The sequence below is a fragment of the Mytilus galloprovincialis genome, chromosome 2 (genome assembly GCF_965363235.1).
Source record: "Mytilus galloprovincialis chromosome 2, xbMytGall1.hap1.1, whole genome shotgun sequence".
Classification (NCBI taxonomy): Eukaryota; Metazoa; Mollusca; class Bivalvia; order Mytilida; family Mytilidae; genus Mytilus; species Mytilus galloprovincialis.
Genome location: NC_134839.1, coordinates 42,195,957 through 42,202,810, shown reverse-complemented (window position 1 = coordinate 42,202,810; position 6,854 = coordinate 42,195,957). Strand labels below are relative to the sequence as shown.

Genomic DNA, 6,854 nt, shown 5'->3' with positions numbered 1-6,854 from the left:
TTCCTTGCAACCTTAAATATAATTATTGCAATAAATAACAGGACACAGGGCTTACTTAACATTAAATTGTCATATTAAACCTTAACCTGTTAATTAATAGTAATTTAATAAATTACTTTATTGTATTTTAAACTATTAAATAATTTTAAATGACATTGCCATCCTAGCTGCCTACTAACTCCAGTATAGAACATCTTTTATGGTGCAAGGCATATACCATTCCTCGTGTTATGGCCTCAATTTTCTCCATAAATAAGAAAGTCTGTATTAATATTGGAACTTGTGGACTAGAGACATCCAAAATCACTCTCAATAGCATTGAATTGTTTGAGAAGACTAAATTTCCTATTTCATGATTAAAGTCATAAAGCAGAGTTCTTAGCTTAGGAATAAATTCATTCCTCACAGTATCTGTACTAGCACATTGTAGCAAGAAATGTTCAGTATCTTCGATCTCATCCATACACAATGGACATATCGCACTTACTTCATACTTGTTAAATCTACTACGATTTGATTGCAGTGTATACACTCCTGTAAGTAATCTAGCTTTTACATTAGCTTTCATAATAGAAATAGAGTCAAGTCCTGTGTTGGCCCAAACGTTATGAACAGTTCCACAATTCATTGACATAGGATGCAAGAAGCGAAGAGTAGATTTGCCTTCTGCCATATTCGTTATCTTCTGTTTCCAGAATGTTTCTATTCTCTGTTTCACATAGATTTTCCAGCTTTCTCTATTTGGAATCGAGTTTAAAATGTCAAAAATAGATTCAAATTCATACAATGAGAGTATAGCGTCCACATATATAAACCAGCTATGAGAGGTGTTATCCTTCATCACAAGTTGTCTAATACAAATCTCCTTCTCTATATCATTATTTCGCACAATGTTACCAAAGTTCACTAAAATTTGTCTATGTAAAAACGCTTCTATTGGCATTTGGCCAGACAGAATATATATTGCTGCATCAGCGGTTCGTTCTGGCAAATTTTGCAGAATTTTAAGTTGTGATTTGTGAAAAAAAGTTCAATTCATCCAATTCCTTTCTGCTAAGTGTTACACAGTCTAGTCCAAAAATTAATCGTGGGCGAACATATGTATTCCATAGTTTGATGACTATATTTGGGTTGACTCCATTATATCCGTGCATACCTGCACCCATTAGCGAATAGCAGGTTCGTCTAGCTAATTTAATTCTTTCTGATACCAAACATTTTTCTTCTGAATTTCGATTAATTCCCACATGAGTATATGAAACAACATGTTCTATAGGTTTTTCATGTAAATAAAATTCATCCACACATTTTTCATTTCTTCTACTATTGAAAGTCATAATTTTACTTTTAGCTTCACTAATAAAATATCTATCTTTATTTGCAAAAAAAAAAAAAAAATCGGCGCAAATTAAATGAAAACAAAACTCGTCGCAAATGAAAGAAAAATCGGCGCAAATGAAATGCAAAACGTCGGTTATTTTTGAAGCAACTTTGTAATTAAAATAAATTCAATAAATATCAATATAATGATCAAATAATTGTAATGAAAACAAAATGTCAAAGTGGTTTGGTTCTTAGATGGCTTCATTGTGCCAAGAAATTATATCCTTTGCATGATTAAAATTTAATATTTATATTTTTATTTCCAAGGGTTATGAACAATTTCCTAAACTTAAAAAATGAATATATCTATAATAAAAAGAAAACAAATATTTCAAGATCTGATAGATCTTTCTCTTATATATTCAAATAGTTGTCAACAAATTATTTGTGACTTTATGTCCTGTGATTTTTTGTCCTGTTACTTTCTGTCCCGGCTTACCTCAGACGGTGGAAAAAGACTGTGAAGACTGACGCTATTTCAGAGTCTTTGAACTTCAACAGTCTATATGACAATTCATCTGGTACAAGTTCCAATTATGTTTTTTTCTTGTCTTACATTTATAGCCAGTGCTTTGCACAAAAATTCTTAAAAATGTCAGGCCTGAACCACTCGCGCTAGCTTTTGTGTCTACCCGCGGTCCGGTGCCGTAACGACCGATACTAGCCGCTTTTGTTCTGCATTTAGTAATGAAAAGGCAAACAGCGACACCTACCACTGGATAGCTTACTCTGGCGTAACTGAAAGATTTCAATCGTACATGTATGTAAGTGTGAGGATAATAAATAGTACAAATCTTTATGGTGAAATGCGTGATGAAATTCTAAGCTTTTACGATAACAGATTGCATCTCTTTAGAGGTTGTAGGATAAAAATAAATCGAGATGCTAGAACAGTAACAGGGGCAGATAACCCAATTGAAAATTCGAATGCTAACAGTGTAGATTCTATTTATTAATTGTCTCAGTCAAAAAACTTCGGTGGGCATATGGATCCCTGGCAGTAGTTCTGTCTACTCCCGTCTACTCACTAGTTATTAATCATCTTTATTCAGATCGATGACTGGAAAACTTGAAGAAGTCGACTATCAATGACTATCATGACTTAGACCGAATAATCTGTCTCTTGTGTGGGTACATTTGTCATTTCATATTTTCTTTTCATTATTTGGCTATTTATTATTATTATTTTTTTATTTTTTTTTGTGGCACAAAAAAAAAAATAAAATAATAAATAGCCAAAAAAAATAATAATAATAAATAATAATACAACTTTCTGGTTGTAAGACCCGTCACGGCCAGGCTGGGAGACTGGATAGGCAAATGCTCACATTAAATCTGTACCGATACAGTGTGTTAAATGTCTTCCTTTTTACACCATAACCCATGGTGGTGCTCCTACTAAAGGAGGGAGATACGGAACATACATACATAGCCAAATAATGAAAAGAAAATATGAAATGACAAATGTACCCACACAAGAGACAGATTATTCGGTCTAATCATGACTATGCTTAAAACAAACATGAAAAATTATATTTCAGTCATTCATGTTACCCTTTGTACACATGTACGCAGTCTTCACGCTGAGTGGCAGCCCAGGCAGCCCAGGCTTGTAAAATTGCTCTCGGGCCTGTAAAAATCATATCTACAGGCCAACAGAGTCTAACTAAAAATTTTCAAAAATTGAGCTCTGGGCCTGTAGATTTAAAAGTTCATCGTGAAGACTGTGTACGGTGCAGTTCTGTGTATCCGCACACCTAAGACTTATGACTTCAACCAACTGTTCAACTGATAAAACCAAATATTGGATAATATTGTGTGAAAACATTCATAACATACTTTTATTTCATAAAATCTTCCTTTTGCATGTTTTGTATTGTTTCACCCTCCACATTTTGTGTAAATTATTTTTATTATAAATGTGTGTCCAAAATTGGGGAAACCATCTTTTGAGAATTTCTCAGTTGTCTGGTGATTTCCACGCATACCTTCCAAAAATACATTGTATCTTAATTTGAATAAAGGAAAGTATTATACAACGCACTATACATGTAGTTGATATTGAACCAAACACACTGCCAAGGATGCAGAGCAAAATGTAGGTCAATCTGATATAAATTTGACTTAAATAAAACAAATTTTATCTGATGTTGGCTTTTTTTAAAATGGAAAATGGCTAAATATCATGAATATGGTAAATCATGAGATTGCAGTTATAAATTAACTCTTGAACTTATCAATTTGATTCTTTTTTATCCCTTCAGAAGGCTAAAACAATTACAAGAACAATTTTATTTGTGTTACTTTGTGGAAATAACCAAATCAGCTAATGCCCAACATCACCGTCCGCCTGGACACTGGGTCCTGGAGGAACCAGTAATGGTGCACCTACGGTTGTTTTTGTCTCTGCATTTATAAATCCACCTACAAAATGTATATGCACTGTTTTAATGTTATATATGTTTTTATATTCGGTCAAAAGCTCCTTAGAGCTTGTGTTGCTTACAAATGTATTTGTACTTGTGCCGAATCAAAATAAAGTTTTCTTATCTTATCTTATCTTATCTTACCTCTTAAAAGAATTAAAAAAACGGAATGGAATAAAAGATTGATATCTTACATGATTTATTAAGGCAAAAAAAATAAATATTTGTATTTCCTTTAACATCATGAACATGTTCATGATGTTCAGGGATGATTCCAGGTGTTTTCAAATGGGTCCCTTAAACATCAAATTGGGAATTTTTTAAGCAAAAAATCTAAGACGAAATAACATTATTTTCCTGAAAAACGGAAAATGTATATTATTAAGTTTAACCTGTACACTGATGTTCATGTAAGTTGTAACATTTGAATAATTCTGGATGGGCTACTGTTATTACATGAATATCATTGAACGTGATGCACTAGTCTATCATCTTAGCTATAGTTACCTAGGCTTATTACAAAAACACATATTTCAGCTAACATAAACCACTGAAAAAAATCATTCATCGGGTATTTTTTCAACAACAGGTCATCTCTATAAATTTACCTTGATTCAAATGGATTTCAAATTGAACTGGTCAATTGTTGAATTCAGAAAAGCAATTACAAAAGTTCATATACTTAATTGATAAGATATTTAAAGCATTGAACCAGTGTTCTTTGAAATTATTTGGATCATCTTCAAAACTTTTGAAATAGTTCCATAATGATGACATCGTATTTCATGAATGGTCTATCATCAACATTATTTTCAAAAAACGCTCAAACTTTTGTCTTTTGAGGAAATAATTTCTTTTACAAAACAAGTTGTCATCATATTATATAACCGGCACTGCTGGGCGATCTGCTTTTACGAGATCGGCGCCCATTAAACCTTATCCATCAATGTTATATCAAAATTTGAATTTACTCTCTGCCGAGGTCTGCTTTGACACCCATCTTTATCAACCTGCTGGGCGATCTGCTTTTACAAGATCCAATACTCCCATAACATATTAATCAATTGAATTCGGCTGCTAAAATTGTTTGCCACATGTTGACATAATTAAATCGTTGTTAATAAAATGCGATTGTAATCAGCATTCTTCATGTTCTTATCCGGATTTTAAAACGTTTTGACAACAAACTATGAAAAATTATAGTTGCCTTAATCAGTGACAGAAACTTTTCCAGAAATATCGATTTTTATTTTATTTTCCTGCAGTGGGATTTATTTTCATGTACATTTTTTTGGGGCCGCTGGCCAATTTAAGGGCCGCTTAGCCCTAAACTATATAGTGGAATCATCCCTGATGTTTGACAGTCAGGGGTACTACTTAAACAAGTGATTTCAGAATCATTTCTTTGAGTGACTTTGGCTGTATAATGTTAAAAATTTTCACACAGACTTTTTAAAATCACTGAAACAAGTAATTTGAGAAGTTAAAATGTAATCACTTCAACAAGTCATGTAACTACAAATGTAAGTGTTTATAACAATTTTTTGATATTTTTCCCACATTGAAGCTGGATTTTTTTATTGGTAAAAAGACAAGAATTCCATTGAAAAAGCACTTATATACATTTGTACATGTAGAAACTGTCTCAGAATGCTTGTTAAATTTAGGAAAAATTACACACATGATGAATAAGCGAGCCGAAAGTTTTTGAGAATTGAAACACTTCAAGTCATGCTTTGCAAAATGCTTTGAGTAAACTCCCTAAAACTGTATCGGATGTCCTTAAATTTCACATCTTAACCCTAATGTTGCATTAACAAGCCAGATGATTAAATGAAGGTATCAACTGATTGATTAAAACATGCACCTGTAAATCATTGGGTCAATTGTCAATATACATTGTATATGGCCCTTCAGCCTCTTTGGAGAGCCATGGTTTAGTGGTTAGCACATCCGACTACTGACACAAAGGTTCCTGATTCTATCCCTGTCTCGGGGAGAAAATTGCAGGGACCGAATTTTCTGCCCTCCCTTGACACCATTTGCAACTACAGTCTTGAGAAACGATGATAGTCCGTTGCAAGGGGGCAATGAATTGCTGACCTGTATTAAGAGAGAGCCACATATCTCTTGTACGTAAAAGACACCCTTGTACATGTAGATTTCGAAAAAAGAGCAGACTTACTAATGCTGCTTCAAGACAGCACTCGTACCCACAAAGTGGAAAGGGATTAATATAAATTTGCAATAACTTTTTCCCAATCCACTATCATGACTATAAATAAATATGTTTAAACTAAACTACAGGCTTGGACAATTGAATATGATAACCATAATACTCATTTGGAAGTAGAATTAAAAAAAATATAGTGATATTTATTTAATCATGTATATATCATACATGTATGCAAGTATTTGTCAATTTCATGTATTGAATCAGGCCTCTACAATAACTTTTTTTTAACTTGTCTTGTAGGACAAGTACTTACCAAAATGAACTTGTCCGAATGGAATTTTACTTGTCCGAAAAATAATTGTGAATTTTTTTTTTCTTTTAAAAATATAGTTAATTTCTATGTTAATGCTTGAACAAAGTGAAATAAAAGAATATAACAGTTATAGTTTGTTTTTTTTTCTTTTTCCCAGATGTAGTGAAACCAAATTTTGTTAAGTCCATGATTGTATCGAAGGGGTTTGTTTATAAAAATGTCCGTCTCAGTCAATATTGTTATTTTAATCTCAAAGCTGAGTTCCATATCTTTAAAGCGCATCACTGATAAAGTTTCTCCACTGGAGGTTGTTCTAAATGATCGGAGGAAGATTCAGTAGACTAGTAAGAGTTTCGATGACTGGTTTACGTTTACAGAATGTGTTTTTTCTATGTCGAAGTATATGACAAGACAACAGTTTAAATTTATTATCGATTGATTTTGTAATCTTATAACAGGTCAAATTAAATAACATTTTTAAAACCTTATTGATTAACGAATTTCGTTTTATCATCAGAGTGGGATTTAAATTATTTTCTACAGATTATTTTACTTG

General features: G+C 32.5%; 1 protein-coding gene across 17 annotated transcripts in view; it reads left to right on the top strand.

Annotated features, from left to right (window-relative positions):
* The first annotated feature begins 2,044 nt into the window (after nt 1–2,044).
* LOC143063626 (uncharacterized) overlaps nt 2,045–6,854 on the top strand; it is a 74,247-nt gene continuing 69,437 nt past the window's right edge. For 16 of the 17 annotated variants that reach the window (XM_076235871.1, XM_076235870.1, XM_076235860.1 and 13 more), the window contains exon 1: nt 2,045–2,143. The gene's annotated coding sequence lies outside the window, so the exon portion shown is untranslated. Of the gene's footprint in view, nt 2,148–6,854 lie in introns of all 17 variants that reach the window. The other variant, XM_076235857.1, reaches the window with a different exon arrangement.